The sequence below is a fragment of the Carassius carassius genome, chromosome 13, assembly GCF_963082965.1.
Source record: "Carassius carassius chromosome 13, fCarCar2.1, whole genome shotgun sequence".
NCBI classification, from domain to species: domain Eukaryota; kingdom Metazoa; phylum Chordata; class Actinopteri; order Cypriniformes; family Cyprinidae; genus Carassius; species Carassius carassius.
In genome coordinates, this window is record NC_081767.1 from 33,257,825 (window position 1) to 33,270,766 (window position 12,942).

Consider the following 12,942-nt stretch of genomic DNA (forward strand, 5'->3'; position numbering starts at 1 on the left):
GCACTCTCTGATCGCGCGCGCGCCCTTCCCCCACAGCATTGTCTCTGAGTCTGACTGACTCACTGCAGATGAGATGAATGAACTTTTTTTAATGCCACAAGAACAAGAGGTATCACATGTTCACAATATTACATACATTAACTGTCAGAAAAAAATACAATAAAATATATATTTTTTACATAAAATCCAGTGCTTTCAAAGCATTACGTGTTTTCATTGCTTTTTTGTTTTTAGTTTGTTCCAAAAGATGTACATATAATTTAAAGTCATTTATAAAATGTGGAAAATTTGGTTTATCTTGAGCCCACTTCTTTTTATGAATATGATATTTTCCTAATAAAATAAAAAACGGTATAATATGCTGTTCTTTACATTCCAAATTGTCTTTCTGAGTATAAAAAAGCACATCAAAAACACAAATTTCCATCGTACACTTCAGTTTCCTATTAATAAAGGTTTCTAAATCTTTCCAAAATAATTTTGAGTAAATGCAGTGAATAAACATATGCAAAATCGTTTCTTTTCTCTAGTGCACAAAATTCACAAGTATATGAAAATATTAAGCTTGAATCCAAAACATGCTTAGCAGTTTTTTTGTATTTTGTAAGACACTTCTTTAATTTTGTTATTGACACAAAACTTATTTGGTAATTTCCATGCTTTAACCCAAGCGATATCACCAAATAAAGAAGACCAAAAGAATCTTGCTGCAGGAAAAGACACAGAACCAAGAGATGAATGAACTAACAGGCTGATGAATGACATAGAGATGTAATCAGAAGTGCTACTGAAAAGATGTAAATCTATTGTGGTTATGTGTTTTTTAAAGAACCTTAACAAGGTCTAGCAGGTTATCCGCCCTTTATATTATGGGGAAGTCGTGGCCTAATGGTTAGAGAGTCAGACTCCCAATCGAAAGGTTGTGAGTTCGAGTCCCGGGCTGGCAGGAATTGTGGGTGGGGGGAGTGCATGTACAGTTCTCTCTCCACCCTCAATACCACGACTTAGGTGCCCTTGAGCAAGGCATTGAACCCCCAACTGCTCCCTGGGTGCCGCAGCATAAATGGCTGCCCACTGCTCCGGGTGTGTGTTCACAGTTTGTGTGTGTGTGTGTTCACTGCTCTGTGTTTGTGCACTTTGGATGGGTTAAATGCAGAGCACAAATTCTGAGTATGGGTCACCATACTTGGCTGAATGTCACGTCTTTCACTATATTTAATGTAAAATACCACTATATAGATAATGCTGTTAATGTACATGTTAAAGTTTAATTTAGAGCCTCAAAACAAGCCACACCCCTCCCATCTTAACTCAAATATTTGCCTTAAATTCTGAAGTAGTTGTGGGACACTGATAAAAAAAGACGACAACACAGACTCGTGCAGAAATAGAGACATATACCAGCTTGCATATCAGCCCTGCTGTGGGTTTGCAGACTTCAATTGACTGTTTTGATTAATAAATGCTATTAATAGAAAATAAGATGTCTGTTCAAGAGATCTAGGTTGCTAATTTAGACAGTTGTGAGCTCTTGTTTACAGCAGACCTGCACGTTTTGAATATTCGTATTTGTAATCCTCTTAAAAGCTTTATGATGTGGTGTTATTTCAGAAAATTAAGTGCACATCGGGTACTTTTTGCTCTTTTACAAACCAGTGCACTTACTGGTTTGCAAATCTTAAGAATGATTCAAGAAATTATATATCTATGTATCTCTCTCTCTCTCTCTATATATATATATATATATAGAGAGAGAGAGAGAGCAGTTATAGTCATACAAAAAGTGTTTAAAAGAATCATGAATTAAGCTGGCACGTTTAAATGTTTGTTTACAGATCTATTTGTTCTTACTTTGATTTTAAACTATAGCCCTAGCTGAGATCTGCTTCTGCTGCTCATACTGTGATCAGCCGCCCCTCCCCCACAGCACTCTCTGATCGCGCGCGCGCCCTTCCCCCACAGCATTGTCTCTGACTGACTCGATGCAGATGAGATGAAACACGACAACACAGACTCGTGCAGAAATGGAGACATATACCAGCTTGCATATCAGCCCTGCTGTGGGTTTGCAGACTTCAATTGACTGTCTTGTGAGCTTTTGTTTACAGCAGACCTGCACGTTTTGAATATCCTTATTTGTAATCCTCTTAAAAGCTTTATGATGTGGTGTTATTTTATAAAAATAAGTGCACATCGGGTACTTTTTGCTCTTTTAAACCAGTGCTTGTACGGACATGCGCACTGGTTCGTAGTTTGAGGCGGGTGCTCGTTAAAAAGTGATCATGTGCTCTGTCCACTAGAAAGACTAACTTCACCACATTTTTTTTAAGTTTGAAGAAACAGTACTGTGGTTAAAACAAATATCCTTGCCATCAGATAATTTTCTATTAGGCCAAATAAATGTAGTCACAATTTCAACGTGAAATCCAAATACGTAACTACGTCATTTACGCAAGTCAGCGACCGTGGTGTTTTCCCGGGAAATGCAGACACGTGACGATGGAACGCGAAACAGACGACCAATAACCCACCACGAGGAAAGGTGAGATCAAGACTTGTCCTGAAAATGCATGATAACTAAATACATTGTGTAATATGAAATATAGTAAGATGTATGTTTATTTTAGTGGTTTAATTATTTTTTGTTATAGGGTTTTATTTACTTCTCGATTGTATTTGAGTTTGCGTCTTAGCCTGTCTCACTTGATGATTTGTTGCTATAATGAAAACTAATTTTATATATAAAATTGACTATTAAATATAATTTTGTTATTTTTCATATAATGGTACTTTAGGTTCTACAAATTAATCAAAACAACCGAGCCAATGGTAGTTTACTAAATCATTGTTTTTCTCAAAAGTGTTGTAAAATATCAACAGTAATTTGAAATAATTCATTCTCTTTTTTTTAATATCATTATTTTATATATTATATTTTATGTAATACATTATTACATTATTTGCCCCCGAATTGTTTTTTTTTTTTGTGGAATGTTTTATTTTAATAATTTATCTTCACAGAGATTTTTTTGCACACTGACCATGCATTGATACTTTATAATATTTTTATTTTGTTTCAAGCTCCAAAGCAGACAAAAAGCACATTAAAAATAGTCCATATAAATCTAGCTGGTTATTGACTGAAAATCTCCCATATACTTTAGCTCTTAAATAAAATATAGATTGACATTAATTGTGGTTACAAGACACACAAGAACCAATGGTTATTGGCATCAATGACATTTCCATTTTTTAAAAAAAATCTATAATATAATATAAAGATGTGTTCCACAGAAAAACACAACACAGGTTTGGACATGAGGGTTAGTATGATAATTATGTGTGTTTTTGGTGAACAATTCCAGTAAGATCAACAGGATTTTTTAAAATATGCTTGTTTATTTCATTCACCTTATATTTATTTTTTCCAGTCATTTCAAGAAAGAAAGTCGCCATGCTGGGAAATAAAAGACGGAGGAAACCTCTGCAGGACGCTGAGCATCACATTACCTGTAAAACTGACAAGCCTGGGCTTCGAGAGCAGTTCATCAGCAAATATAAAGGCAAGTATAAATGACTAAGCAGTTTAGTAACTAATAACTAGGGCTGGGGGATATGGCAAAAAAAATTATCACGGTAATTGTTTTATATTAGTCGATATCGATAATTATCACGATAAATGTCAAATCTTTATTTCTTTCAAGTTTAAAGGCAGATTTTTGCTCCTAAGTGAAAGTTGTAGAAACCAGAGCATTAATTGTGGTTTTAAACTACTCTTTATTGTCAGAACATATCATGACAAACACTTGCCAAACAGGTGAACATTTCACAAATCTGAGGTAGAACATTCAAACATTTGTCATTTTTCCTTAACAAAATAAATATATTTATTGGAAAATGTATTTCTTAGTTCCTGCATGTGCTAATGGGGGATATTGTTTCAAGTCTTGAAACAGGTTTGTGTTGCCTGACTTTGATGGCACAGATCTTCAGCACAGTTTACAGTGCAGGCAGCAATATTAATATTAGATATATTTTGTCTCGAAATGCATATTTGACAATGATTTGCAGTAGTATTAGATTCAGTTAGGAGCAGATTTACTATGTAAAATTTATGTTCATTAACAAAAACAGTAACATCTTTTAAAACGACCTCAATTTTATTTGGTAAAATGTAATATTCTGACTGTTTGAGTTTTATTAAAATTAACCATTGGTCATCCAGTATCATGCATTTAGATCATGATAACCACAAAACCAAATACTGTAACTATTTCATTAGTCCTTTAATACATTGTCTACATTAATAACATAAAACAATTTAATATGTATATCCCACATTTCATGGTGCAGTTAATATTATTAGGCTAACGTTACAGTAAATCCGTGGTAAATGGTGGGAATTTGTAGACAAAGAAGCCTTCTGACTGACCACAGTGTTTCTCCTGTTTGTCAGCGCGGTTTAATCGGCCTTTAAACTGGTTTAAATCACTGAGACGTGTGTTCTTCGCTGAATTCAAGCACTTCTCACTGGATCTGATGACCGAGACCGATCAGAGTAAACGCATCTGCTCTAGTGAGCTCGCGAGTCATGCTGCGCTGCCGTTTGGACTTTGAGCCGAGCGGATAAACGGGTCCGTGTGGCGCGCGGGTCAAATGAGTTTGGTTCCGCTTTTGGCGCATAAACATTATCGAATATTTATCGAACTCTGGATATCGTTTAATCGAGAAATTATATTGTAATAATTATCATTATCATTTTATCGCCCAGCCCTAGTAATAATGTTAATCTACAAAACTGAGAATTTAATGTAAGGCAAGTCATATGGTTGTTAGGCCACAAGTTAAACAGTACTTTATAAATATATATATTTTTTATTATGCAGTCCAGATTCCTGAATAGAGTTCTGCTGGCATGAGCCCTAACTTTACGTACACACCGCCGCCGACTTGAGCTGCAAAGAAGCTCTGGCCGCCCGGTCAAGGACGCTTGTCAAAAAGTACGGGGAAGCTTGTTGACGCTTTGGCCGCTCTGACGTAGCACGAAGAAGAGAAGTGTCACAACATAAAATGTAATAAACAGAAAAAACAAGCAATACACTGAAGAAACCTTTTATAATGACAGCATTATTATAAACGTTGTGGTCACATTTGGTTGGGAAAAAAATAATAATTAGCTATTATTATTATATTAATATTATATTTACATTAATGTAATTGGTCAAATTGGTGTTACTGTGAGCAAATTGCATTCCCGCTTAAAACGAGCGCTCGTAAATATTTCAAATAAAAGTTGAGCTCATTCTCAAATGTGTATCACTGTCGGATAATCGCGAAGTTGTTGTGTTTGGTGCTGCTTGAGAAGACGTCGGACTCGGAGATTTCGGGTTCATGACACCCTCCAGGACCGTTATCAATTCAGAGAGTATCACCGGCTGGTGCAGCAGCTGCGGCTCGATGACGAGAGGTACGTCCAGCGGAACTTCAGGCTGGACACAGTTTGATAGCGTGTTGATAGAACTAATGTTTTGGTAGGAACGAAAGTTTACATCGTATGTTTCTCCGGAATCAGCCAGCGCGAAGGACGTCTATATTCCGATTGGTTGCTGACGCTTTGCTGCTGCTTGCCGCTGAACATAGCTCATTACCATAAAGTTGAGCTACTTTCAACTTTCAGATTGACGCTCTAGTCGCTCAAAACGCCATGCCAAGGAATTTGATGCTCCTTGCAGCTGAGAGAAGCCAGCTTCCATTGAAAATGAATGAGTTCCGGTAACTTTGGAAGCTCAAGTCGGCGGAGGTGTGTACGTCGTACAGTAAAACAAAGCAATTGCATTTTTGCACTTCTGGTTCCATCAAACCAAAGTCAGTGTTTATTTGCACATACATAACCCAATTATGCATAATAAGCCGACAGTTCTTGTGGTCATGTAAACGCAGACTAAGGTAATCATAAACGGCATAAGCATAAACCAATCGACACAGCTAGATTTTTGCCCCTTATTCCAGATTTGCCCGGCATGTAAACACATTAAAGGGTTAGTTCACCCAAAAATGAAACTTCTTTCAGTAATTACTCACCCTCATGTTGTTCCAACCGCGTAAGACCTTCGTTCATCTTCGGAACACAAATTAGGATATTTTTTATGAAATCTGAGAGCTGTCTCACTCCTCCATACGCTTCCAAGGGACTGAAACTTGTTGTCCCAGAAAAGTTATAAAAGAGATCGTTAATATAGTCCAAGTGACTACAGTGGCTCAATCTTAAGTTTATCAAGCGACGAGAATACTTTTTGTGCGCAAAAAACAACAAAAATAACGACTTTATTCCACTATTCATTTCCTTCTCTCTGGGCCACAAGTTTTTTCAGTGGCCCAGAGAGAAGTGGCGCAGTGGGTCTGTGTTACACGTCACCACGTAGGCTCACTATTGGCCGACGCTGGTCATGTGTGTGATGCGTGTGACGTGCAACACAGACGCACTGCACAGTTTTACTACGTGAACTCACTCTAGGCCCAGAGAGAAGGAAATGAATAGTGGAATAAAGTCATAATTTTTATTTATTTTTTGCGCACAAAAAGTATTCTCGTCGCTTGATAAACTTAAGATTGAGCCACTGTAGTCACTTGGACTATATTAACGATCTCTTTAATAACTTTTCTGGGCCAACAAGTTTCAGTCCCTTGGAAGCGTATGGAGGAGTGAGACAGCTCTCAGATTTCATCAAAAATATCTTAATTTGTATTCCGAAGATGAACGAAGGTCTTACGGGTTTGGAACAACATGAGGGTGAGTAATTACTGACAGAAATTTCATTTTTGGGTGAACTATCCCTTTAACCTGTGTCCTGTGGCTTATTGAAGTGAGCATGTGTGATGTGTGACAGGAAAGTGTCCTTATTGTGGATTTAAGCACATCCAGAGAGAGCAAGCGTTTTCTCTACCCAAGAAACTCTTAAAATGTGTTCTCATCTCATGCAGAGGTCGTACAGTCAAAATCCTGCATCCGATACTGGATGAGAGGAGAATGAGTCTGTAAGTTTCCCACTGATATTCTGGAATTTTCTTGGGCTTTATTTAACATCACAACTGACATGACATATGAAATACACAAAGTCAGATACACATATGGTTTGGTTTTGACGTCATTAACCTGATTTACTTATAAAGTCTAGTGGTTTACGTGGTTATTGGTTTGCATGTAAACCAGGACAATGGATTATTTCAATAAGGTTATCAGATCATTTTTGTTATCGGTGTGCATGTAGACATGATCAATGGGTTTTGGTTAAAATCCTGAAATAAGGTCCATGGTTAGTAGGGCTGGGGTAAACGATTATTAATTAAACGATTAGTCTGGCGATTATTTTATCGATTAGTCGACATGTGGCATAAGAGCATGCGTGAGCGTGAGAGCAGCGTAGCTTGTCGGACATAGTGAGAGTAACTAAGGGGGTGGTAACTAAGTAAGTAACGCCACGTGTGTACGAGGTGCTGAGTGTTTTTTTTCACTCTGAAGCGCTGAGCACCTGCCATTTTTTTTTTTTACTGGTCAACGAGAGTTGAAGAATGTTATTTTTTTTTTTTGTCACTTTTTACCCAACCGTCAATCACAGTGGAGGAGCGGCGGGACTAATACCACACTGGCCAACTGTCACAACATTCTTTCTGCACAACATCAACCAGCAAAGCTAATCGAACAAAATGGATGAAAAATTTATATTGCTGGTCTCCGAACATATTATCTGTGAAATCAGTTACAAGTAAACTATGCCGTGGATATTCTGTATCATAGCAATGAAGCGTCTCAACTGAATAAAACGCTGTGCTGCCAAAATGCTCAAGCGCCCACAGCTAGGCGTTTTCAGCAGAGTGCCTAGCATTTTCAGCTGGCTAAAACGCTTTGGTGGACACACGGCCTTAGGGATGTACATGGCACACAATCAGTCAAACATACATTACAAGAATGTAGAAACATTATATATATTACACAAGGATATGGATTTTCTATAGGGTTCTAAAATCCTATAAGGTTTTTGTGGAGGGAACTAGGTGAGGTGAACTACCGGGTTGGCCTGCAAAAATACGTCATCACTGCGGCACTTTGTTCTAAACAATATATAGCCATGATAATATTGTTTGTGTAAGAAAATGTATGTAATTTTAACTGTATAATTTTAAGACTTAAAAGTATGAAAAGCAAAGCATGCTTTGAGATTAGCCTGGCTGACTATTTTCCTTCAGTAATTTCCCTTCTACATCATATAATGTACATCATATGGTAGAGAACTTTTAGTAATAATCAAAATAATATTTGACATTAAAGAAACTGAAGCTAATGTATTTCTCCTCTTCAGGGCGTGGAGTTTTCACCACTGGAGCTTTTTTCAGAGGTGATTTTGTTCTTGAATACAGAGGTGAACTTCTGAGTTCACAGGAGAGTCTGGACCGAACTGAACACTACACTGAAGCTGAGAACACGTTCCTGTTTGATTTTCAGTGGCATGGCAAAAATTGGTGGTGAGTACAGAACTGTTGGATTGATGTAGTAGGTATGCTAAAATATCTGGAACTGTAAGATACTTAGTTCATGCCTGTAGTTCTGTTCGCTCGTTTCTTTTGGTCCGGATACGCTTAGTGTTCAGATTGGCATTTCTATCGTTGAACCTAAGTTATGCTTGACCAGTCTGTCCTTTTTAGGGTCACATCTTCCTGTTTTTGGTTGATTTACATGACTCTGGTCCATGTTATGTTCCTATTTCATTTGAACTGCACCAGAGTTCATTTGGAAGCCAACTGAGACCCTTCTTTTCAGCGTCTCAGTCTGCTTGTTTGGTCGCACCAGGTTTCAAATGGCAGCTTTCACATTTATTCAAATGAACCACATTCTAAACAGTCTAAAAAACATGCCAGATGTGAACACACCCTAATACTTCAAATTCACCATGAACTGACATAGAGTACGGAGTGTAGTTTCTTTGAGTCATCAAAAAAAATTCCCCCTGTATTCCCTAAAGAGAACAACATGGTAACTTTTAGATGCTTTTATCTGAGAGCTGAGAGGATGTTGCAGTACACTATCATATAGATCAGTGGTTCTGAGACCCTCCTCTGCAGATTCTGTATGTCTCCTTCACCTGATGCACTCAGATGAGTTCATAGAGCCATGTTCTGATGATGAACTCCTCATCTCAATCAGGTGGATTAAAACACGAGACATACAGCATATGCAGAGCGGTGGGTTCCCAGGACTGGGGTTCAGAACCACTTGTAAAAATAACTCTACATGTCTAGCATATTTTCACAAGATTATAAGTACTGAGTGTTCATTTTATGTTTTATAGCATGGATGCATCTAAAGAAGACTCGTCTTTGGGAAGACTTGCAAACGATGAGACCAGAAATCCTACTTGCAAAATGAGAACCGTTGAAGTGAGCAGAAAACCTCACCTGTGTCTGTTTGCTGTACGAGACATTCTACCAGGAGAGGAAATCACTTACAATTATGGAGACTCAGATTGGCCATGGCGAGTCAAGGTACTACCAATAAAATGCTAAAGAGATTGATCAGTAATTCATGATAATTTTTTACTCTAATTCTGATTAGTTACCATGTGATTGTGGTCTCATATTTCTCAAGCCTTTGAATAAAGCATCAGCAGAATCCACTGATAAAAAGCCAGCCAGCAGTTTGCGCCTGCATAAATCCGTAAGTCCACTTTAAAACATCTGTATCATTATTCTATATTATTGACTCTCTCAGCATAGAGTTGTGTGTGGAATGATATATAAAGTATAGGACAGCTAGAGGAATGAACATTAACAAGTTTTTTTGTCCTTTACAAATATTCTGATATTTTGATATTCACTGGTTTCTTTTCTGACATCTAGTCCCATTGTGCAGCTTCTGTTTCCTCTCCGGAACTGGACAAGGTAAACAGCAATGGTCCTCATAAGCAGTCAGGCAAAGCAAGAACATCAAGGAATAAAACGGTAACCATCTTAAACATGCAGCAACTATCTACTGATGTTTACTGCCAGCTAGTTAAAAATGCAGTAAGTGATTTCTGAGAAACACTTAATATTTGAAATCGACACCCAAACAAACACACCCCTCCCTTCATTGCTCCGCCCCCAAAATAATGAACACGCAACACAGTCAACCACTATTAGCTGGTGCTCAGGTGTTCAAATAAAAAATTTCTTTATTGCTGGCAAACCATAGAATGGTTTGGTTTTAGTTGATTTGTAGGTGCATATCCACTTCATCCAGCATCCGTGTCATTTGAAATGTATTTATGTACCCACACTTAAATGTACTCACAATTAAAAAAACAAACAAGAAATTATTTAAAGCTGCAGTCCTAGTTTTTCGTCTTTGTCGCCATTTCTGTTCGAAATCTGCAATTGCAGTCATTCGTGGAATTATCAACTTTACATGGGTTGTGCTTTGACACGGCACAGCGCGAATGAATCCAATGTTTTGAGGAGAACGCGCTGCTGTCAATCACATCGCGTCGGTGTGGATACTGTCATTTGCAATCACAGATTATACTTTTTGGAAGTATGAGTCATGACCAACAGAAGAATGTTCACCGGAAAATGACACCTGAACAAGTAACATCCACTTTTGTTCTGACCAACTAAGGGAAAAAAAAGCATTGCAGTAAATCGCGCTGATTAAAGGTGGGGTATGTGATTTGCAAAACGGCCGGCAGATTTTGAAAATACACAACTCAAATGGTCTTACCTTCTTTCCTTTGACTCCACCCATTCGAAGAACATGGACATGATGGGGGAGGGGGTATGGTACAACCGTTTGATTGACGCAGTTACTGTCTAATGATTCTAGGTGGTCTTGGAAATGATTGGCTGGAGTTTTTCGAGTCCTGCCCGTTCCACAGATGATTAAATTGCTTAATTTTCATTTCAGTGCCTCTAACTCAGTGGCTGTAAGTGGGTTAGGAATAGGATTTCAAGTGATTTTGAAAAAATGGACAAAAAAGAGAATTACAAACCCCACCTTTAATCTAACAATCACTTTCTTATTATCATATTATCATATCACATCAAACCATGCAAACTATACTTTGTTCTCAAATTGTTAATGTTAACAACATCAGCATTGTGTGACTACATTTAAGGCCCTTCAGATATTTATCCTTGTTTTCGTGTGGGCCAGGCGGCCAGTCTCTTTTTTTCTGTAGCCACTCCAAAGTCCAAGTCTTTTGCATTTTACAACGGGTGAATCTCAGTTAGGGATTGAACCTTTCTGGATCTACCATCAAATTAATACGTTTAATTATATCAAGTGCTGTGAGAAATGGATATAAATCTCCACCTCCAACATCCTCACATGCAATATATCCAACAAGCCGAAACTCCTCCTCTATGTGTACAGAAGTGACGTAATGACGCAAAAAATGCTTGAAATTCCCGCGGAAATCCACCAGTACCACTGGAATTAAAAATATTATTACATGCTTACTGTTTTGAATCGAGCTAAGGCAAGCAGATAGTTTTGAACACTGGCTGGTTATGTATTTGCTCAAACATTCATTTTGGATCATTTTTAACCCAAAAAAGTTATGGAAAGCAGCTTTAAATGATATGGAATAAATTTAGCACCTTACTACCCACCCCACTGGGATCGTTTCGAGACTTTGAAGCTGCACTAAAACTCACATTTGGACCTTCGACCCGTTGGACCCCATTGAAGTCACTATATGGTGAAAAATCCTGGAATGTTTTACTCAAAAATCTTAATTTCCTTTCCGCTAAAGAGAGACAGACATGAACATCTTGGTTGACGTGGAGGAGAGTAAACTATCAGGAAATTAATTATGAAGTGAACTAATCCTTTAACTAGTTATTGGTTCAGTGTTTTAATGTCTGAACCAATGTAACTATTAATGTGACTTTTGTCACAATTTGTATGTAAAGTTTGTATAAATGTTTGGTTAGAGTTTTTTTATTTTATTAATGATCTTTGCTTTGAAATGTGCAGAACGTTTTTTTATTTTTTGATCACCCCTACAGTGTGTTTGTTCTTGTCTTATATGGATGCCACAGTTTTCAATATTGTTAAAGTACATTTTATTCTTGTTTAAGCTAAATTCCTCTTATTATATCTGCAGAAGCAGTTTCAATCAAGACTGTTACAGTCATCCTCAGTCGCATCCACATCTGATGCACCCTCTTCATCGGCACCCTGTGCTTTGTTCACCTCTATAATGGCCTTATCAACCTCATGCCCTCCTGCCCTGTCCTCATCACCGTCAACACCTCCTGCGCCACCCACGTCACCTTCAACCTCGCCTGTGCAGCCCTCATCATCGTCGCCTGTGCAGCCCTCATCGCCTTCTCATGTGCAGCCCTCATCATCCTCGCCTGTGCAGCCCTCATCATCGTCGCCTGTGCAGCCCTCATCATCCTCGCCTGTGCAGCCCTCATCGCCTTCTCATGTGCAGCCCTCATCATCCTCGCCTGTGCAGCCCTCATCATCCTCGCCTGTGCAGCCCTCATCATCGTCGTCTGTGCAGCCCTCATCATCCTCGCCTGTGCAGCCCTCATCATCGTCGTCTGTGCAGCCCTCATCGCCTTCTCATGTGCAGCCCTCATCATCCTCGCCTGTGCAGCCCTCATCGCCTTCTCATGTGCAGCCCTCATCATCCTCGCCTGTGCAGCCCTCATCATCCTCGCCTGTGCAGCCCTCATCGCCTTCTCATGTGCAGCCCTCATCATCCTCGCCTGTGCAGCCCTCATCATCCTCGCCTGTGCAGCCCTCATCATCGTCGTCTGTGCAGCCCTCATCGCCTTCTCATGTGCAGCCCTCATCATCCTCGCCTGTGCAGCCCTCATCACCTTCTCATGTGCAGCCCTCATCATCCTCGCCTGTGCAGCCCTCATCATCGTCGCCTGTGCAGCCCTCATCATCCTCGC